Here is a 24,308-nt window from a genome sequence, read left to right as displayed (position 1 = left end):
CAACTGTGATGGTTAAGGATTATTTTGTATGAATGCATATAAAGTAGTATAAACATATCAATAAGCAAATTTATTTGTCCTATACTTGGAGTTATGTATGCATTTTGGTTGAAACCACTCAAAGGTATAAAATACTAGTGTAGCAAAAGTGAAAGAAAGAGTATTATTTTTCATTTTACCTTATGATTACAGAGAAAATCATTCATTTTATGCCATGGCTGTGTTAATTTTCAGCTTTGCTTAAGAATATTTGCATCAGGCCTGGCGTTGTGCTATGTTGGGCTAAGCCCTTGCTTGCAGCTTTGGCATCCCTTTTCAGAGTCCTGGCTGCTCTGCTTCTGGTGCAGCTCCTGGGTCATGTGCCTGGGAAGGCAGCAGATGATGGCCCATGTACTCGGGCCCCTGCCACACATGTGTAAAACCCAGATTGAGTTCCTGGCTCCTGGCTTCAGTGTGGTCTAAACTTGTCTGTTTTAGCGCAGCCGGGTAAGAGGGGAAGGAATCAGAAAATGAAAGAGGTCTCTCCCTCCTTCTCTGTTTCTCTTTCAAATGAATGAATGAATGAATTTTTAAAATGTGCCATATAGAACTGATTGCTTCTTCTGGTTTATGTTCTTGATTGTTGCAGTATTATTTCATTGCCTTTCTGTTGATTACTGCTGTCAGTGAATAATTTGGTAGAAAGCATGCTCTCTGAATTTTGAAACGAAAATAAAGCAACCAGCAACCACACACATTTTTCACTCCTAAATAGTAAACGTCTCATTTGCCTGCATCAGAGTTTCAAATTCATTTGAAGTTGTAGTTCTCTTTAGAAACTTCCAATTCCTTGCCATTGATTGTGGTCTCTTCAGGTGGTGTAGTTACTCATAGTTGGAGAGAATGTTGACAGGAAATGAGAGTAAATTAACTTTATGGGACTGAATTCAGCAGATGCAGTGCATTCATGAGCCTTGATATTGAAGGCCAAGACACTGACATACGTTTATAGTTATTGCTCTGAAATCAAGAGTCGGTGGAGCATGATAGTTTAAATACTCCATTTGTTCTTTGCAAATGTAGGCAATAGACAATCACACACTTAACACTCAGTAATCACTGTATTGTATTTTTTTAAAGAAACCTATTACCAATATGCTGTGCAGAAATCAGAGAAAACTGATTATCTGTGTTATAGAATTACTTTATATTCTTTTCACTGTTGTAATGATAGAATAGTTACTTCTGAGACAACTATGTTGATTTTACTTAAACTGGAAAAAAACATTAGTACATAAATACTAGATAAATTCTTTTGGCATGATATGATATCAGTGATATGTGCCAGCAGCATTTGTCTTCATTAAAATAAATTCCATATTGCATGTCTTGCTGTGAAAGATTACTACATGTGACACACCCATCAGACAGAATATAGTAGTGTAATCAGTAATATTGTATTTGCATAAGGAAAAAATAATATGCATGAATGGTTTGAAAAACAGAATTATCTGGGTAGATACATATAATATAAACAGACCCAGATAAAAATTATCCGTATGTTAATTTGTTATTCCTGCCCTACTTGCTTTTTTAAAGGACTTAAGTTGGATTGCAACCTAAAGCATCTATTCTGTAAGACAGTTAGAGAAAACATACTAAATGAATAGAGAACAGGGGGTATTAACAAGTATAACCATATAATTTCTGTGATTTAGCAAAAACTTTGAGTTTCAGTATCTTTGTAGCCCATGCTAAAGAGGAGCCTTATCATATGAAATTGTTCTCTCTGATTAAAATAATTGACATGCTGTTTTTGCAGAACAAGTTTCATTTGAAAACAAATTACTTATGAATCCTTGTACAGTAGATTCTGAATATAAACTGACTGCATTTTAAATGTTTCCTTTATTTGGTGGGAGACGAAAAGAAGGGATGAGAGAGAGAGAGAGAGAGAGAGAGAGATCCCATCTACTGGTTTCTTCCCCAAATGCCTGCAACAGCTAGGACTAGAGTGGGCTGAAGCAAGGACCTGAGGACTCAATCCATGTCTTCTTCAATGTGGATGGCAAGAACTCAATTACTTGAACCATCACCTTGAGTCTGTGTTAATAGGGCACTAGAGTTAGGAGCCAGAGCTGGGTATTGAACCCAGCACTCTGATGTAGAATGCATGCATTTTAACCATTAGGTTAAATGACGGCCCCAATTAACTATTTTTACTCATTACTTTTCTTTTGTTTTTCCCCAAGTCTCAAGCACACATATTCATTCTGTGAATTGTCGTTCATAGTATTTTTTTTTCTTTTCTGTACTCTAAAGTTTGCTTTCCATGTTGTCCTAAATTATTGCTCCTTTGAACATAAGTGACTTATTGAACTTCTATTAAGGTAATGAAAGGGGATAAACTGATATTTTTGTTTGTTTTCTCCAATACCATTGTTTTTTACTTGAGAGAACAATAATCCTTATTGAAGAAATAATCAGTCGTATAAAATTTGATGTCCTAGTCACAGCAGCTCAATTCCACTACAATAAAGTGATGTCACCAGAATCTGCTTCTTGTTTTCTATAGAACCTCGTCAGTACACTTGTCGGCCACTTGGCATAAGGTAAAGTCACATGTCAATTAATGACAAAGATACTTTCTGAAGTTACATCATTAAAAGATTTTGTCATTGTAAAAACATAGAATATATTTATGCAAACCTAGATAGTGTAGATCAGTCACACTCAGTTTGACCTCTTAGTGTAATTAGCAAATTCAGTAAACATGAGATGGATGACGTTGCTCCCAAGGTAACAGAGAACACAGTTTTACAGTAAACTTTTTAAAACTTCTAGTAAGTAAAGGAATGATCTCCAAAATAAAGATTTAAAAGACGGTCTGGCAAATACATAAACCAGTGACATAGCTGTTTATTATCATTATTAATTACTATGTACTATACATAATTTTGTGTGCGTTCGTTTACATGGCTGGCAGTACATTAGGTTGTGTTATGCCAGCATCAACATAAAATGTGCTATTAGTGGGTTGCACTCTGACATTATGACATTTACAGTATCACAGGTAATAGGATATTTCAGTTCTAGTATAATCTTAAGAGACTACCACCACACATATAATCCATAGTTGAAGGAATGTTGTTATGTGGCACATGACTGTGTATCATGTGATATTCTCAAAAGCAGTTCAGCCAATATGAAAAGTAGGGTGTGTGCATGTTTGTGTGTACAGTCTTCCATGATTGGAAAAGTAATGTTTTTTGTAAGAGGTTAATATAAAAAGATTAATAAATTGGAAATCAGCATCTATTCTACAACTATATCTTAAATTTGTTTTCATGTCCATGGTAAAACCTGTATCCTTGAATCTTCTTTTCTCATAGATTTTCCCTTTCTCACTTGAACAAATCCTTCCTATTGTAGGTGGTCATTTCTCTCTTACTTGTTGATCCTACCCAATTACTAACCTTCATTTTCAGATATCTAAGGCCACTTTCAGAAGTTCTAGAGGCATCTTGAATGTAGTTTTTTCCAGCAGTTATTCCTTTCCCATAAGTCCCTATCAAACATGTCCTCATTTTCCTGGTTATCCTGATGGGAAAATTCTCATGTATTGTCGCTCCCCCTCTTCGTGGAGGAAGGACACAGGACCCTGCACTGTTCTTTTGTCTGCTCGGCCCTCCCCGGGTTTGCTGCTGGTTCTTACCGGGTTGGCTACCGACCCTTCCACCTCTGTGGAAGGGCGGTTCCCCCTGCCACTTTCCCCCCTTCCGCGAGGGAGTGGCACACCGCCGGCCGGCTCTCTAGGGGGCTGCTCAGATGTTCCTCAGGTGTTCCCCTTAGATGTTCCCGGTGCATGTTGTCTCTCTCCTCCTTTATAGTCCTCTTCCACCAATCCCAACTCTGCTACCCACACGCCGAGTACGCTGCTCTCCTCCAATCAGGAGCAGGATCAGCTCCTGCAGGTTATCAAGTTGGCGAGAGGCAGCTGCGTAGAAGCTGTTTACTCCTCTCCCAGCACCATATTGTGGGAGAGCAGATGCATAGAATAAGTCTTAATCCGAGTAACTTAGTCTAGTCCGAGTTGCTCCCCACAATGTATTTCTGCTTTTTCATTCCCTGAATATTCATAAACAGTTTGACATTAATTCTTATCACTTAATTTCAGCATACACTGAATGGCATTAACACTGACTCAAATTGGGCTAATGTTACTTCCTGCTAATATTACTTCCAGGGCTAATGTTACTTCAATGCAATGGCTGTAGCTTCCTAACGGGCCTCTGATCCTGTGTACCTGCTCTCATATATGCGGTCTGTTTCTTTCAGAGTATCTTATCAATTACCACTGTGATCATCTCACACCAATATTCAGAAATTACCTACTAGAAATTGCCCACTTGCTCCCTATTGCCTACTAAGTCATTTGTGATAAAAGACAGCTAATCCAAATTTATTTACAGCTACCTCTCAATAGCACCTAATACTTCTGTTGATCAGTTCCCTCACCACTTGCAAAAAATAATAAAATAAAATTTAAAACTTTTTTCTATTGTAATCTACCTTAAACTCTATGCTACTCTCTTCCCGCTTTTATTACTCTTGCTATGATCAGCCACGTCCATTCTCAAAGACATCAATCACATTCTTTTCATGAACATTTCATTTTTTTAACATTTATTTATTTATTTGAAAGGCAGTTACAGAGGGGCAGAGGCAGAGAGAGAGAGAGAAAGAAAGAAAGAGAGAGAGAGAAGTCTTCTATCCACTGGTTCAATTCCCAAATAGCCGCAGCATCTGAAGCTGCACCTATCTGAAGCCAGGAGCCAGGAGGTCCTTCCAGGTCTCCCATGCGGGTCCAGGGGCCCGAGGACTTGGGCCATCTTCTGCTGCTTTCCCAGGCCATAGCAGAGAGCTGGACCAAAAGTGGAGCAGCATGGACTTGAATCTGTGCCCTCATGGGATGCTGGCACTGCAGGTGGTGCTTTACCTGCTACACCACCACGCCAGCCCTGGACATATCATTTCATGCCAGGGTTGCCGTTTCCTCTTTTCTGACTTTTGTCTTTAACTTATGTGAACATGTAATTATGCAGATTGTCTTAATAGAAATGAGTACCATGATCTATAGATCACAGTGAATCAGGAAGTGCATATAACCAGCAAGCACACAAGAAATAGAAATCTGGAAAAATTGTCTGATGGTGTTGATTATAATAAAATGTTACTCAGCATTAGTACACAGTATGTCAATACTTATAGAATTTGCTTAGATGAGTGTCGGTGTGTCCTGAATAGTACCCAATAGTGAGTTAGGAGATATAAACAAACATAAGGGAACATTTTCTGCTGAGGAGGACCACATACTTTGAATGAATTAAAGAATAAAAGTGTTTTGATTTAACAATGACTTATATTGTCTTGCATATTGTACTCACAATAAGAAAACTTCTTTAGGATTAGGTAGTTATTTATACAGATTTTGTATCCATTTACATTTCTGATGTTCATTTTATTGTGGAAACAAAATTAATGGGTCACAATAACAAGGTTTAGAATTTCATTGTTTATTTTTGAATCACATTCTCAATTTTCTGGTTGCTGTTCTGTGACACTGGTGACTTGTTGACCTGATTTTTACTGATGTACCTTTCTGTATTTGATATTAGTTGACCATCTAGAAAGCAATGCACATCTGCTGCAAATTTACTGTGTGCATGAAGTTACTTCGTTTAATAATCATTGCCAGTTTACTGTATCCACATTCATAAGAGATTTTTCCTTTTAATTATTTTATTTGAGTAATAAAATTTTTATTTTTCATGTCCAGTGTGCTATCTGGAAAGTTGTATACATGATGAACCACTGAATTGAGATAATTAGCATATTTATTACCTCACATACTTGTTTTGTTAGTGATCTGCAGGATCCAGCCTCGCACCAGGGTAGGCCTGGAAGTTTAGAACAGAGTCTGAGGCCATGGAGGCTGGATTTTGCTGAGGTGGAACCAATATCTAAGAAGTTGAGGCAAAGTCTGGTACTTACTTGCCTCTCCTTCCTGTAAATCACAGCACATCTTTCCAGAGTCTACTTTGGCCTGGGAGAGGGGCGACATGAGTAATGCAAAACCGACTTTCCTACCTTCTTCCATGTGTCTTTTCTTATTTCTATACCCAGCCACACCCAGGCCCTGTTATGCCATCTTGCCACTGTCCCAGCCATAAAAGATGTCAATAAAGGACTTTTAAAGTAGGAATTTGCCTATTAATTGTTCAATATTGTGTCATTTCAGAAAGTCAAAAGTAAAATTTTTATTTGGCAAAAAAGCAATTCTTGTTCCCATAAATATAATCAAATTTATCATTTTAAAAACAAACTTAAAGAAAAAGGGTGTCTATTAATTATGATTTGTCTGGTATTCCCATTAACCCGTATTTCCCCTTGATACCATAAGATAGAGAAAATAAAGTTGGGCTGAAGACACTGTTGATATACATCTTTGACCTCCTATTCAGGAAAATAGAGTTGTAATATTTCATATTCATTCTCTCTCTTTTTTTCCCTCTCTCTTTCCCTAAGTTTAAGTCAGGAAAGCCATTCCTACCAGAAAAAAAGGGATGGAAAATCAGTATAAAGTCATTATTTGGCACAAGTAAGGAGGTTAGCTTATTCTTTTCTGGTTCACATGCAGAGTAATGGTGAAATCAGCACTGCGGTCCCTGGTGCGTGTGTAGGTTCAAATTCTCTTTATTCGTCTTCATAGCCAATTGAAAGTGGATTCACATGAGTGTTGTGGAGTACAGATTGGTTGCCATCTTCCCAGAGAAAGGACTAGGACCTGAGATGGAGATAGGGGTAGGTGATGCACTTGAGACTCTGTGTTATGCTGTCTGCTGTGTGGCTTCAGGAAGACATTCAGCATTCTCACGTGCACTTTGGAAAGTGTGAGGAAGCAGGTGAGGGCCTTCCACACACAAGCTGAGCCGCCCTCCTCCTTCTCTTCCTTGCTATGGACACCACAGGACACATGCTGCTCACTTGTGGGTGGGGCTTACTTAGAAGCCCAGAGAGGCCTCAGCTGCTGCCACCACCATTTTCACCCTAGACATTCTTACCTCATTCTTCAACAGTGAGTGACAAATCTAACGTGAACTGCCAGTGCCTGTGTCAGTAAACTGACTCACACTATTCTTTACCATTATGTTTTCACTATGGGCTTGTTGGGGTAATTGAATGTCTTATCTGAAAACTTCATTATCTTTCCAATCATTCTGCAATGATAACTTACAGAAAGTTTTACCAAGTATCTTTTTCATACATAGTGATTTGGCCGATTGTGTTATCAATCAAGTTTGATGAATTATTTAAGGATTATTCAAAGTAGATTTTTAGTCATTACAAGATAATTCTATTCCTGTGAAAGGTAGTTTTAAATATAACATACCTTCAGGGAATGGCAAAGGTATATAAACTCTTAGAAATGTAGATTTTGAAGGATTCTTACAGGTCATTTGTTTTACCCTTCCATCTATGGAAAGAATCATTTTCTTACTCTCACAATGAGTCATTATTCAACTCTTTTGAAAATTTCCAATGATGAGGAACTAATTTATAATTTATATATATGTGTGTATATATATATATTATCTCTATACATGTTATTTAAATCAGCCCTTGCCACTGCTATAATGTAGAGACAATTCCATTTTTACAGAAGAGGAAATTAGTTATAGAAGATCATATAGATGTTGGAAAGTACCAAGCCAGAATTCAAAGCCAGGCAGCTCAAGAATGCACACACTTCACCAATTCAACAATGATATGCAGATGAAAAAGGGTAGAGCAATACCAGAAAATTAGAAAGTTTATTTTTATTACTTCAGTCTAGAATTGGTGCATATAACTTCCACCTAACTTTAATTGACCAAGAAACATCATATAGTCACAAAAAGGGGGCTGGAAAGTATAGATTTCTGTTGGCCTCAAAAAAAAAAAAAAAAAGCATGATTTGGTGTGTACAATTAGTATTATCTCTGTCATATATATTAGTAGAACATTAGTAGAACATTAGTAGAACATTCCTCTACCACCCAAGCCAAAACCACATTTTTGTCTTTTCTCTCTGTTATCTTTATCCTCTATGTATTGATATAGATAGGTCCAGTTATTAATGGGGATGAGTTTCATTTCATGCTGATAGGGTACAAATTATGTGTGAAGGTTTGATGCTAGCTGTAGATAAAGCTATGTTTCAACACATCAATCTTAAAATAGAAAGATAGAACCAACCAACATCCCTCTTTCCCTATGTCTCTACTTTCTCATGGAAAATTTCTTTTGGACTTCCTCACCATCCACTAATACCTTCAAGCATTTATTGGATTATAAACTGCTAATGAATTCAAATGATGTGTCAGAGTTATTCACGTTAGTTATTTGAAGTTTCCAGGCACTAATTTATAAAACCATCTTGATGAATTCCTTTCTTAAATTGCCTTAGGTATGTCACAGAAAAGAGAAGAGGATTTGTTTCTACAGATTATATGTACTTGTATTTGTTAAATGTAAGAGGTTGGGCAAGATAATGACATTATTTAAATCTCCAAGATACTGTATGTAATTAAATTAATATTACACAGATATCATCATTTGGCATATAAACAAAATGAGTCTCAGAGAAATTCAACCGGAATTCTAATCTATATCTTTCTGATTATACCATAAGTGTATTTTTTTTTGCCTTGCCACATGGCATTCTACCAAAGATTCTATTGCATACTTTTTACCTCATTCTTATTTGTTGTAGCACTTGAGTACAGAGAAGTAATTGTCCACCATTATACAGAAATAATACAGGTTTATATGCAACTTGTTACATAATTGTATGCCAACATTCTCATGAAATTTCTTGCTCATATTCTAGCTGACATCTTGTGCATAAATAGTCACATCTGTCTTGGCTCCAAAATAGTGGTACATACGATCAAATTCATAACAGATTTGGAGAATATTCTCAGTTAATACAGTTAGAGGAAAACATGAACTAAAATAAAGCCACACATACCATATGGGTAGCAATTACCAAGTAACTCAAATTTGATTTCATCTTTGGAACTGAATATTAGAAAAATACTCTAAATTTTAGACGTTATATATGGCTAATATGGATATCAGTAAAGTTACATACCTCATCGTATGGTTGGAATATGTCCTTCCTGGGCTGACGCTGCAGCTCACTAGGCTAATCCTTCGCCTGCGGTGCCGGCACCCTGGGTTCTAGTCCCAGTTGGGGCGCCGGATTCTGTCCCGGTTGCTCCTCTTCCAGGCCAGCTCTCTGCTGTGGGAAGGCAGTGGAGGATGGCCCAAGTGCTTGGGTCCTGCACCCGCATGGGAGACCAGGAGGAGGCACCTGGCTCCTGGCTTTGGATTGGCGCAGCGTGCTGGCCATAGGGGCCATTTGGGGGGGGGTGTACCAACAGAAGGAAGACCTTTGTCTCTGTCTCTCTCTCTCACTGTCTAACTCTGCCTGTCAAAAAAAAAAAAAAAAAAAGAAAAAGAAAGGAATATGTCCTTCCTCTGGGAAAGCTAGCTTTTTTGGCTTCCATACTACACTTTTTTTTGCATGTCCTGTTCTTCTCTGCTGAATGTCCTTTCTTGAAAGCTCTTCCTTTGTCTGCCTCGTAAATATAAGTACTATTTATATTTGCCTTTGACCATTTTATAATCATCTATGCATTTCATTATCCATTTACATTGATTATTCCCAAATATATATCTCTAGCTTAGATATTTCCTAAAATTGGGATAAATATATGTATTTATATTTATTTATTTATTTATTTTTAGCCATCTCTGTAGTATCTTCATGTAGAAGACTAGCATTCATGTTAAATTTTTGTGCCAAATGACTGGTAAGTATTTTTATTCTCAAATATGCTATAATTATCCCATATTACGCAGCATCAATATTCATCCAATTATTAATGTGAGGGCTCTAGATGTCACTCTTGGTTCTCCTTAGTTTCTATCAGTTCTCACTTCATGGTAGAATCTATCAAATCTGTATTTTTTTCTTAAAATTCTATTGTCCTTTAGACCATCAGAATTTCTCTTTAATCATTGCAATTACTTCATAACTGATACTCAACTCAGCAAATTTTAAATAGTGACTGTGTAAAAATGTCTTCAAAAAGGTCATAGAAAATGTATGTTATGAAAAATTATACTTGAGTTTTAAAAATTGCATCAAAATCCATTTAAGAATTATTTTAAAAATTTATTTGAAAGAGCAGGGAGTTGGAGAGAGATCTTCCACATGTTATTTACTTCCTAACTACCTGAACTATCCGGGGCTTGGCCTGTCCAAAGTCAGGAACCAGAAACTCCATCTGGTTCTCTCACAAGTGTGGTGGACACCCAAATACTGAGCCATCATCTGCAGCCTACCATGGTGCATTATCAGGAAGCAGGATAAGAAGGAGAGATTAAACTGAAACCCAGATGCTTGTATATGGAATGCTGGCATCCCAACTGGTGGCTTAACTTGAGGAACCACATCAGCCACCCTAAAATTATCTTTTGATTTAATTTCTTCCACGACCTTTTAGAAATCCCTTGGTACATCTGTGTTAAAGAAAGACTTTTGGAATAGTTGCAACGATAGAAAAACAGACAAATTCAACAAAATAGAGGATTAAGGAAGAGATTAATGTACTTATACTTGCAAACGTGACAGATGTAATTTCAATGAGAGATAACTTTCAGAATATTCAAGAGACAAGCATTTGACCTAGCAGTTAAATGCCCTCATGACATATCTGAGTCCCTGTGTTTGATACCTGTTTCTAGCTCCCAATTTCATCTTCCTGCCACTGTAGACCCAGGGAGGCAGTGGATATAGTTCAAGTTATTGGATTCCTGCCACTCATGTAGAACACTTGGGTTGATTTCCTAGGTATATTGTAGGTGTTGTTACTAAGGGAAAGTATGTGGTTAGCTTGATTTAGCCATTGTCTAATGTATACATAATTCCAAAAACATTTTGTACGTGATAAATATACACAAATATTATTTTTAATTAGGAAAATAAAAAAGAAATTATAAACTTAATCTGGCAAATAATTAAAAATGCTAATACTGTCATATAAAAAAATTACATACTTTTAGGTAAAATTTTTTAGAAGGTTGGCACAACTGGCTTCATTAGCAAAAACAAGTACTATTACTTCTACTATATAAAAAGTTAATTCTCATGAAATGAAATACATAATTGTAAAAGTAAATTTAAAGAAGAAGAGAAAAGAGCCTACTTTTGTAATATTTGGGTAGGAAAGTTATTAGCAATCAGGAAATTTAATTTAGAATCATAAAAGAAATGATTGATATATTTAACTATATAAGCATTATAAATTGTTTATATAGTGACAGACATCACAAATAAAGTTATATTTAAGCATAGAGCTAGAATGTTTTGATTTTTAACATAAAATACAAGTTTTTTATTATCCATGATAAATATAAGAAGCCAAAATTAATACAAAATAAACAAATATAATTTAAAAATATTAATAACTCAATTATATAACTAATTATGTAACTATTTATAGAACTAACAACATATAAGTAGCCAAAGCAATAAGAAACACACACATACACTTTTATTCTTTATTCAGAAAAAGTAAAAATATAAGATATTATTTTCCCCTAAAAATGTAAAAGTAAAAAAATGCTAATATGCAGTGTTGTCAAGAGCAGAAATAAATTATCAATGGTGTTCTCTGTGTTAAGAATGCAAATTGCCCTTCAAGTAAGCAGTTGATTGCTTGCTAGCAATTTAGAATAAAAAAAAGCATATAACTTTTTCAAGAAATAATCAGTCCATAAAAATAATCAGTCCAAAACAGGGGAAAAATTAGCCATTGATGGGAAAATGGTTAGCGATTTTATCTATGTCATTGGATATGAACTATCCATTAAAAGCAGAGCCAGTTGTTCCAACAGGAAAAGATTGCCGTTGTATTTGAGAAGTGAGAAAAATAATTTTCAGGATTCAGTGGGTAGTATGGCCCTTTTCCATGCAGTGAAGAAAAGAAAGAACTCCTCATACTCATTGGGGACAACAAAAAGATTAACTGGAAATGGTTAAGAATTGCAGCTTTCAGGATTGCAGTTGCTTTGGAGAGAAAAGGGAAGTTCTGAAGAGATGCTTTCATTTTCCCTTGTATTTTTAAATATTTGTATCTTTACGAATGTATAAGCTATATTTCCATTTAGAAGACAGGTAGAATGTGCAAAAAATGTGCAAAAAAAAAAAAACATTTCTCATTATCACCACAGTCACTTTTTAAAATGAGGCAGTTATTCGGCCTGGTACCTGAGTTCCAGTCCTGGTTCCAGCTCCTTATTCCAGTCTCCTGGTGATGCAAACTGTGGGATGCAGTAGATAATAGCTCAAGCAGTTTGGTCCCCAGCCACCCGTATGGGAAACATGGATTGAGCTCATGGCTTCTGTGGTTTGGGCCCCTGCCCAGCCTTTTATATTGTAGGCATTTGGGGGAGTGAACCAGTGGATGAAGGAAGCACCACATCTCTGATTTTCAAAAACAGCTTAAAAAGCTAAAAACATTTAAATTCTTGGAAAAATAATGAGTTTACTTCATGAAATACTTTAAGAATCAATTATTTTTCTGAAAGTTTGATATTAATTAAATTTTAACTATTCCTGTCACTGTTGCACTAGCATAACATTCTTCATCCAAATTAGAACCAATTAAAGACTGTCTAAGGAACATTATTGGATATAATATTTAATAGGGCTATTATGACTCAGCATTGAAACTTGAGTATCTGACAAAATGAAAATTACTATTTTTTTCTTATACCAAATGGTAAAGGCTATTGAGTTTGCTTAATCATTTTCAATGAATGTATATCAAGAGAAGTTATCTTTTAAGTTATATCATTGCTCTTTACTTATTGACTTGGTTTTCTTTTAAATTATGTATATTATTTTTGTTGGTTGTATAAAAATAGCTTATCAATTAAATATATGGCTATAGTTGGTAAAATCTGTTCTTTTTTCAAGTACAGTGGCAGAAATAGGCAAAAGAAATACAATTATATATTGATGTATATTTCTTACAGTTGTAAACTTAATGTCAAAGAAGTATCTTCGCAAGCATAAATGAATAAATTCATTTTTAAAAATAAGATTTATTTATTTATTTGAAAGGCAGAGTTACAGAGAAAGAGAAAGTGACAGAAAGAGAGAAAGAGAGATCTTCCATCTGCTGGGGCACTCTCCATATGGTTCCAGCAGCCAGAGCTGGGCCAATCTGAAGCCAGGAGCCAAGAACTTCGTCTAGGTCTGCCATGTGGGTGCAGGGTTCCAAGTATTTGGGCCATCTTCTGCTGATTTCCCAAATGCATTAGCAGGGAGCTAGATCGGAAGTGAAGCCCCCAGGACTCGAACCAGTACCCATATGGGATGTCAGTGCTGTAGGTGTCAGCTTAACCCATTATGCCACAGTGGTGGTCCCAGTAAAATCATATTTTATCATTGAATTCACAGGATATTTTTAGTCTATGGAATTATTTCCAGTCACTATGAAAATGTGAGGAAAAATCAACCTAGAACTTGACCTCTTGGAGCATCGTACAATATTTCAGATTATCTACTTTCCACAATTCCATTCAAATACCTTGATAGGTTATGTTGTTAGAATATAACATGGAAGACACATTTTGAAGTGGACAATTATCTCAACCTGTCTTAACCACTCAGTACATTTTTTCTGAATGTGGTAATTTGATAAACAAATCATAGATTTGTACTTTATTTGTACTTTATTTTGTTTTTTCAAAAACTGGAATGTGTATAGAAAGTGCTTGTCAACAACCAGGGTCATGATGTGAATAGGGTAGTTAGAAAAAAAGAAATATTAATGTTAATAAAAAATTGAAAATTTGCTATATATTTAAAAATACTTATATTGTTTACTATGTCTTATTTTTTGTTTTTCTCATTGTAACCTCATGAATTGCACAAGTATCACTTACATAATTTCTTTCATTATTTATGATAAATAACAGATAAATTTTGTTGGCAGATGGCTGTAATGGTGACAAGGAATGATGTCTTTTATAGTGAATATTGGAAGAAGTTCCATAGGAATAGAAACTATACTCAGCATGAACTACCACAGTTAGTTTTAATATCAATATTATTAATAAATGTGTATGACTAATCTATTAGACAGTAATTTGGTATTCTTCAGCTTTTTTCTTTTATTAAGCCTTTTCTAACTTCGGTATTTCAACATTAAAGTGAAAGAATAATAACTAACCTACATAATTTATCTCTGTTTAATGCTTTTTTAAAAATATTTTATAATTTATGTACTTGAAAGTAAGAGATACGGAGAGGCAGAGAGAGAGAGAGAGAGAGAGAGAGAGAGAGAGAGAGAGAGAGAGAAAGAAAGGTCTTCCATCCACTGGTTCACTCCTCAATGGCTGCAACTGTTGGAACTGAGCAGATCTGAAGCCAGGAGTCAGGAGCTTATTCTTGGTCTCCATGCGAGTGCAGGGGTCCAAGGACCTGGGATGTCCTCCACTGTTTTCCCAGGCCACAGCAGAGAGCTGTATCAGAAGTGGAGCATCTGGGATTCGAACTGATGCCCATATGGGAAGATGGCAGTTCAGGCAGTGGCTCTACCTGCTATGCCACAGCACTGGCCTCCTGATTAATGTTTCTTTTAGTCATTTTTGCAAATATGAAGTCTGTGATGTGAGTTTGACACAATAAACTAAATATTTAATGCAAACATGTTAAGGGAGAGGATTGTAGTATGTTTACTTGTCCACCAACTTACTGTTTTTTAAAAAAGATTTATTTATTTATTTCTTTATTTGAAAGAGTAACAGAAAGAAAGGGAGAGACAGAGAGATCTTTCATCCACTGGTTCACTCTCCAAATGGCTGCAACAGCAGGGCTGAGCCAGGCTGAAGCCAGAAGCCAGGATCTTCTTCCAGGTCTCCTATGTGGGTGCAGAGACCCAAGTAGCTGGGCCATCTTCTGCTTTCCCAGTCACATCAGCAGAGAGCTATATCAGAATTGGAGTAGCCAGGACTTGAACCAGCAGCCATATGGAATGCCAGCATCACAAACAGCAGCTTCATCCACTACATCATAACATTCTTTTGAAAACTGTTTTGGGGCTGGTGCCGTGGTTCACTAGGCTAATCCTCCGCCTGTGGCACCGGCATCCCGGGTTCTAGTCCCGGTCAGGGCGCCAGTTCTGTCCCGGTTGCCCCTCTTCCAGTCCAGCTCTCTGCTGTGGCCTGGGAGGGCAGTGGAGGATGGCCCAAGTGCTTGGACTCTGCACCCGCATGGGAGACCAGGAGGAAGCACCTGGCTCCTGGCTTTGGATCAGCGCAGCACGCCGACCGCAGCACGTTGGCCATAGCAGCCAATTGAGGGGTGAACCAATGGCAAAGGAAGACCTTTCTCTCTGTCTCTCTCTCTCTCACTATCTAACTCTGCCTTAAAAAAAAAAAAAAGAAAACTGTTTTGATAATTTTTCTTTAATGATTTATTATTTATTTAAGATATAAATTTAATATACTGTTCAACATATAACTGGCTTTGTTAACTACTGAAGAGTTTGCAGGTATAAAAGCTACAGGAAAATTTAGGATAGTGCCTCTACCTGGAGAATTCTTATTCCTTGGGTATAATTGGATGTACTCTTACTGGCTTATATGCTAAATGGAAATTTTAATTGAAGACTTTAATAGAAAGTAACCTTTGTGGTATATGAATTATGTGGATAGATAGCGATGTTAATCCTGCCATGTAGTGGGGGTGTTATTCAGGGACAGGAGATCTATTACCTTCTGTGGCCATAAGAGACAGTAAAGGGAAAATGTTCTAATGTCCTTTAAACTCATGTGCCACACTAGTAATTGCCTCCAGGTCCTTTTGAAGAATGTCTTCTCCACCCAGCCACTTGAGCATCACAAGTCAGTGTAGTTGAGGCCACACTGATTGTGGTTTTCTTCTCACCTCATTTCAATGTGGCTCTAAGGCAGTGCTCCACCGGTACACAAATGTGTACCTGTTTGAATCATATAATAACTTCCCTCCCTAATTCAGTGATGTGCAGACACAGTAGATTAAGTCATGTCTTGACAGTGAGACCCATACAGAAATAGAAAATCCACAGCACCCATTTGGGGAGTCAACCAATGTATGGGGGCTCTTTCTCTCTGTCTGTTTTTTTTTTTTTTCTGTCTCCATTGATCACAATCGTTCTCTCTCTCTGTATCTCTGCCTCCCCTTTAAATAAATTAATTAAAAAATTTGATTTAGAAAAGAAAGACAAAAACCTGAGAAACTAATTTTTTAAAAGATTTCATTTATTTATTCGAAAGGCAGAGTTACGGAGAGGCAGAGGCAGAGAGAGAGAGTGAGAGAGAGAGAGAGAGGTCTTCCATCCGCTGATTCACTCCCCAAATGCCCACAATGGCTAGAGCTGCGCTGATCCAGTCAGGAGCCAGGAGCTTCTTCTGGGTCTCCACGCGTGTTCAGTGGCCCAAGGACTTGGGCCAGCTTCCACTGTGTTCCCAAGCCATTGCAGAGAGCTGACTCAGAAGAGGAGCAGCCAGGACTTGAACTGGCGCCCATATGGGATGCCAACACTGCAAGCAGTGGTTTTACCTGCCACACAACAGTGCCAGCCCCGAAACTCTGTAGTAAATGTATTTCAGTTCCTAGATAGATCTTAAAAGTTAAACTTTCCCAGTAAAGCATTTACAGACTGCATTTTAGTAAAGTATCCAGATAGTAAAATAAGTGTTGGCCAGCGCCGCGGCTCACTAGGCTAATCCTTCACCTGCAGCGCCGGCACCCCAGCTTCTAGTCCCAGTTGGGGTGCCGGATTCTGTCCCTGTTGCCCCTTTTCCAGACCAGCTCTCTGCTATGGCCCGGGAGTGCAGTGGAGGATGGCCCAAGTCCTTGGGCCCTGAACCCACATGGGAGACCAGGAGAATTACCTGGCTCCTGGATTCAGATCAGCACAGTGCGCCAGCGCATTGGAGGGTGAACCAATGGTAAAAGGAAGACCTTTCTCTCTGTCTCTCTCTCTCACTGTCCACTCTGCCTGTCAAAAAAAAAAAAAAAGTGGAATTTGTTTACTGCATTGAATCCAGCATGAGTGCATGAGATTTTAAAAATGGTGGGCCTTTTTTTTAACATGAAGGTGTGTGTGTTTGTGTGCACACACAAGTATGATTGCTTATACACATGCTTTTCAAAAGGAAGAGAAGACCCTAGGATATTTGTTTTTCCATTTGAACAAATCAACAGAAGTAGAATTTTCCATAGCATGATTTTCCAGAAAAGCTGCAAAGAGTAATACCTTCTACTGAACAAATATTCACCTTGATGATTGCTTCACTTTCTGCCTTCATAACTGGGCCTGTCTTATTGGCCTAAGATCTGAAGGAGAAATTGAAGCCTAAACTAACAGTTTTAATGATAGAAGGAATTAAAAAAGCAAATTAATCATGTAATTCCATATGTGAAAAATAACATATGTGATGGCTGTTTGAAAAATGTTAGTAACCAATTATATCTTTTATATATATATATATATATATATATAGGTTCCTGAACCTAATATTTAAAAAATTTCATTAAAAAAGATAAATCATGTTCTCAATTATTATCATAATCAGACAATTGCATCTGAAATGGAAAGAAAGGCAAAATAATTGAAAATAATCATTTAACACGTAAGAGAACTGAAACCATAAAAGGTAAAATGGTTTAGAATTGAAAATATTGCTAGGGGTTAGCTGAAGTAGGAATAGAATTCAGTCTTCATTACTAGGTTTACCCCCATTGTACCATGATCACTACATGTAACAGATATTACAAAAGAAAATTTAAACATAACTGCTTCTTATTTGGCAGTGGAGACAGATGTTTTGACCCAAGATGATTGAAAGCAAACTGGACTAATGTTCAATAGAACTGCCATAAAGCAAGAAATTATGTGCCACTGTATCCTCAAGACAAGAGCAGTAACTGGCTTGGGAGATACTGAATTAATATTGTTGAATATATGAATGAAATTGACCAGTGAACAGGATGCTCATTACACTGTTGGGAAAGAATCACAAGCACCAGCCAAGCTGCTGAGGACACTCCAGGGGGAACAGATTACTCTATTCAATTGAAGTGAAGGAAATATCACCATCTGCTTAAAATAAGTTTGTGTGCATTTGCAGGAACTTGTGAGTCTCCTATTGAAAATGAACAGGAGACTGATGAGTTCCCGGGAACACCCACAAATCTTCCTGCTCACTCTGCTGCTTTGCAATGGACAACATTCTATGACTGGTGCTTACTGTGTTCGTCAGTTTCTCCAGATTTTGAGTATAAGTAGTAAACAAGAAAGTAATCTAGGAAACGCAAATTCATTCACCTAGGCAAGGGTCAAGTTGTCAACTCAATGGGTGCTGGTAGATTTGCTTGATTAACTCCTCAGGTATTGAATTCAGCCAAGGGAATGTTTCTCTTCTAGACTAAGTCCTGATTACATCTTGTAAGCTGAGTACACATTTTATAAGAATCATTTTGAATTATACTCTGTTTGGTTTTATAAGGCATAAATTATTCAGCAAAGTGAATATCAATAAAAATAATTAAAATTGTGTTCATATCTATTATATTAATATCTCTTTGGACTTCATTTCCGGTTGTATTCACTCAGGAGTTTAGCTAAATAAATGTTGAAGATTGTTTTATGTTTTTTTCTAACAAAATATTTCCTTTGTACATGTTGCCATTTAATATCAAATTATATGGTTTCTGATATTTCAGGATTGTTTAATGAGCTATATTTATTTAGCATCAGCATTTGTAATACAGATATCATAAAACCTCTAACCTTTCATGAAATCACACAAAACTTTTGAGCAAAGGGTTTATTCATTGTGTAAAGTTGAAGATGTGTATGTTACATTTGGGAGTAGTAGAAACTATAATGAACAGAGTCATACCTAAAGACTAGACTTTCATTAAGAATTCTATAATACTGATCGGAAACTTCCCACCAGTATTCATTCTTTACTCCTGAAGATGTTGTCTTCAAAACACTCAATAAAATCCCTTACACTTAAACTAATAGTACAAATCTCTTTCATTTCCTCTTGTGTTTATCCTAATCTAAAGCAACATATTACTTTCTTTTACAATTGAAGTCCCATTTGTAGCTCATTTATAGGATTTCTGCAATTGATTTTAATTATAAATACTGCGAAATACTTTATCAGTTGAAAATGCCTCTTCATACAGAATTATTTTCAATCACTGATCAATAGGACTCCTTTTTCTGTCAGCACAACCTGTGGTTATAACTCTCAGGTCATACCCACCTCCACACACACATACATGTGAACTCATAGATTATCTTGCCTGTGAGATTATGCTCTTGAATATGGTTTATGTAAAATTATCTGTTGGTTATATTCTCTTCCCAGTAGCTTGGCACTCTGAAAAGCTTATCATATCAGAATGCAGCAATATAGCATACATCACCTTGAACATGCTTCTGTTTTAAAAACAACTCATTGGCTAACATTGTTCTTTATTATTAATAATAAATACTGACCTCTCAAACATAAGTGAGAACAACTTTTAGGGAACATGTAATTTATCCTAATGCTGACAGTTTTCCAAGACTAGTGACAAGTTTTGACAATTGGCGTAACGGGAGCTTTAAAAACCAGAGAGGGAAATACTTTCAGTATCTTTTCCAGGACATCAATGAATAACATGAAACTTACATATTAGTTTACTTCAACCCAACAGAAAATTCTGTTGAGCATCTCCTTACAGCTATTCTAGCAGATTCTGGGATAGAAATTGACAAGCAGAGGGTCTCTCTATATTACTATACATGCAAGGCAGGGCATATTCATGCAACATCATACATTAGATTTTCCTTTGCCCCTTACCCAGCTGTGTGTTACTTTAAGCAAAGCAGTGCTGAGTTAGCCTGTTCGTGAATATTTCTTTGGTTTCTGAAATGTTAGATCTTCAATGTAAAAGTCTGCAGTATTCTGTAATCTACAGTCTTAAAGTGAAAGAACTCTGACTTCTATTTCTCTTTTTAAATTTCTTTTTAAATTTTATTTAAGTTATGCAAATTGATTGTATTTCATTTATACAGATTCAGGAACACAATGATACTTCCCACCCTACCCTCCTCCTGCCACATTCCCACCCTCTTCCTCCTCCCTCTTCCTATTTCCACTCTTAATTTTTATAAAGATCTATTGTCAGTTTGATTTATACGTATAAGATTAACCCTACAGTAAGTAAAGAGTTCACAAAGAGTATGAAGAAAAAAATACTGTCTCACAACAATAGAGGCAAAGACTGTAAAAAATTATCAAATCTCAAATATTAGTTTCACTCCTATACATTATCTTTTAGGTACTCTATGTTTTACCACAGATCCAGGAGAACATATAGTATTTGTCTTTTGGGACTGATTTATTTCACTAATTATAATGGTATCCAGTTGCATCCATTTTCTTTCAAAAGACAGGTTTTGATTTTTTCTTTTTTTTTAACTGCTGAGTAGTATTTCATAGTGTATATATGCCATAATTTCTTTATCCAGTTTTCAGTCAATGGACATCTGGATTGATTCCATATCTTAGCTATTGTAAATTGAGCTGCAAGAAATGTGGGAGTACAGATAACTCTTTCATATGCTGATTGCATATTGTTTGGGTAAATTTCCATGAGTGGATTGCTGGATCATATGGTAGATCTATTTTCAGATATCTGAGGCTTTTCCATACTGTCTTCCACAGCACAGGATTCAGTGTCTTTGGGTACTTTTCATTAGCACAGTGCTGTTTTTCAGCATTCTGTAAAAAAAGATTATGGTATACTAGTTATTATTTTTGATTATTAAATTATACTATTCTTAAATAAATTATAATTAAATTATAATTCAAATGAATACAAGGCAAAATTAAGATATAGTTGAAAACAGCAGTAATAGGAATCTATGGTGTTGAGTATTTGTGTTTGTTTTATTTTTGCATAGATTGTATTGAAATGCATCCTGTCCCCCCATCTTTGTTTCAGGAGAACATTTGCTAAACATGGTTGTTACTGTTGATTATTGTTTGAGTGAGATGTTTTAAATGATCAAGTTTAAAGGCCCCAGTTAGTACAGGCATTTAAAGGGCAGTGCTATGGCGTAGTGGGCTAAGCCTCCACTTGTGGTGCTGGAATCCCATATGGGCACTGGTTCAAGTCCTAGCTGCTCCTCTTCCAATCCAGCTCTTTGCTATGGCCTGGGAAAGCAGTAGAGGATGGCCCAAGTGCTTGGGCCTCTGCACCCACATGGGAGACCGAAAAGCAGCTCCTGGCTTTAGATCGGCTCAGCTCTGGCTGTTGTGGCCATCTGGGGAGTGAACCAATGGATGGAAGACCTTTTTCTCTGTCTCTCCCTCTGTCTGTCTGTAATTCTACCTATCAAATAAATAAAACAAAATCTAAAAATAAAATTATTAACTAACATTTGAAAAAAAAAATACAAGCATTAAAGACATCCCAACAATAGATCACAATTTTCCTATCACGACATAATTTTCTCTGCGATTAAAGAACATTTTTCTTGATCACATTTCCTATAGCCCACACTGTCATTTCAATGATAGTTCTAATAAGAAAAATATAAAAACAAGAAATTAGTAATGATGGAAATAGTTTTCATATAACAAAATCTAAAGTGGGGATATCAGGAAATATCCACTCCATGAGTCTCTTTATAAAGTTTCAGTTGCTGAAGTAGATATTGGAGTTGAGATGAGAAACTTGTTCCTTGGAATTAAAACAAAAATTTGCAAGGTTTTATCATGGCCAATACTGTCTGAGAAAACCAGGGGATTTATAAGGAATGGGGATACCAAATGAAATCTCCAAAGATCCCCTACATGAGCTTCAAAAACAATCCTGGCAGGAGCCAGGAGCCAGGTGCTTTTCCTGGTCTCCCATGGGGTACAGGGCCCAAGCACCTGGGCCATCCTCCACTGCACTCCCGGGCCACAGCAGAAAGCTGGCCAGGAAGAGGGGCAACCAGGACAGAACCCGGCACCGCGACCGGGACTAGAACCAGGTGTGCCAGTGCTGCAAGGCTGAGGATTAGCCTAGTGAGCCGCGGCGCCGGCCTGAACTCTTTACAATAGATCTGGGAAGTTATATAGAAAGGAAAACACAGACTTAAAGAAAAACTGTAAAAAAAAAAAAAAAAAAAAAAAAAAAAAAAAAAAAAAAAAAAACAACAACAACAACAACAACAAAAAAAAACTCTACATGTCATCCTTAAAATGGAAGGAAAAGAAATAAGCAATAGAAGGAATTATATGAGTAAGTATGGTATATCCTATACAGAAGCATGGTGGCATATACTATTTCCTGGAAGCTAAGAATGTAATTAAGGTTTCATTTGTCATTGTCCTCAAATGCAGTGGAGAAGCCCTGTCATTTTAATTGAGCTCCATTAAGTGAAACATCCCTGCTTAATATGAGTTAATTGGCTCTTCAAATTTCCATTTTTAGGCATATGCCATTTTAGAACTGCCATAAAAAAAGCAAAACTTCTTTTTCATGGTACAGTTTTAGCTTGGATTCAGTTGAGTCTCCATTTCCATTCTAATAATAAATATTAGCTAGAAAGTCTTTAAAATAATTCCAGATTGTTGCCATTTATATAAGTGTCTTATCCTTTGACAATGAATTGTTTCCTTCTCTTTGCCCTGTATTTTATTTCTGAGTTTGACCTAAAGTTGTATCAGTAACTTAGAAGCAAGCATAATTCATTCATTTGGTTATTTTTAAAATGTTAGCATATTTAAGGAACCCCAGCTGTTCTCCTGATATATATAATTATGTACAATAAACTTTTTTATTTTTCATTTGCCCATTATAGGAAAAAATGATGAATAAAGACTGTTTAGTTACCCCCACTTGTTTTTCTACAATGAATCACCAAAATAAAAGAGTATACAATTAATATTTGGATTATACAGCATTGTAGATCCTTTGGAGAGTGCACTTGCTTGTACTGACCAAAAATAATGATTCCAATGCCTGCATGGCAACTTCAGGTGCCAGACCTATAAGCATCCTATTCAAAAACACAAATTTCTGCAATTAGAAAGATCCATTTTTTTACATTTGTTACATTTCATTCTGTAGCAACCTGAGTCCTTGTGACAATCTCTCCTGGTGGAATTATCACCTCAAATTCATTATTTCAGAGATGGGCTTTTATACTTGATTGTTAACAAAATTTAGCTATACAGGACCTAGCATTGTGTCACAGCTTGTTAAGCTGCAGACTAGTAGACTTGCATACCATATGAGCATGAATTCAAGTCCTGCCTGCTCCACTTCCAATCCAGTCCCCCTGCTAATGTGCCTAGGAAAGCAGCAGAAGATGGCCTGAGTGTTTGGGTCCCTGCTGCCCAGTGGAAAAACTCAGGCTCTTGGCTTTGATACAAGCCAGCCCCGGACATTGTGGGCATTTGGGGAATAAACCAATGTAAAGAAGATTCTCTCTCTCTCTCTCTCTCTCTTTCTCTCTGTTTTTCTCTCTCTCTCCAACTTTCCTTGAAACTCTGCCTTTTGACTACATAAAAATTTAGCTATTCAATTCAACAGTTCCATGTGATCCTAAATATGAATATGTATATTTGTACATTTTAACAAGAAAAACAAGTTCTGAGTTAGTTCAAAATTATTAACTTATTTATGTCTGAAATTTTAAATACAGTTGAATTATAATTTTGGATTTGTCCACAGATAGTTAATTGAGCATTCTGTCCTGATCCTTTCATAAAACCTAGATATATGTCCCATTTAAATGACTTTTAACATTTCAAAATTCCCAACAGAAATTATGTACTTTTCCACAATAAAGCCCCATATATTAACAAAACTCTGAATTACATCCATTCACTCTGATAGTGATTATTTCATGCTGATCAGAAGGACTGCTGATCAAATTGTAGGAAGAGCTGAGATGTAATTGGTTAATCAAACACAATTATCACTGATACATAATAGGGGGCATAATCTTTGGATTGTGTTTACCAGATACAATCTATCTTGGAAAAATAAAGATCCAACTGAGAGTCGTCAGAAGGAAAAATATTTTCACAGCAAAAACTGTAAGAAATAAATAATCAGGAGGAAAATATTTTTACAACAAAAACTATAGGGAACAAAT

General features: G+C 36.4%; 1 protein-coding gene and 1 non-coding gene across 5 annotated transcripts in view; both read left to right on the top strand.

Annotated features, from left to right (window-relative positions):
* LINGO2 (leucine rich repeat and Ig domain containing 2) overlaps positions 1-24,308 on the top strand; it is a 1,403,193-nt gene that overhangs the window by 328,410 nt on the left and 1,050,475 nt on the right. The window lies entirely within an intron of this gene.
* Positions 18,275-18,333, top strand: MIR873 (microRNA mir-873). Its single transcript, NR_162705.1, has one exon. It is a non-coding gene; the product is annotated as a microRNA mir-873 (primary transcript).

This window comes from Oryctolagus cuniculus, chromosome 1 (assembly GCF_964237555.1).
Source record: "Oryctolagus cuniculus chromosome 1, mOryCun1.1, whole genome shotgun sequence".
In the NCBI taxonomy this organism is placed as follows: Eukaryota; Metazoa; Chordata; class Mammalia; order Lagomorpha; family Leporidae; genus Oryctolagus; species Oryctolagus cuniculus.
The sequence above is the reverse complement of the archived record's forward strand: the minus strand, read 5'-3'. Positions and strand labels throughout refer to the sequence as shown.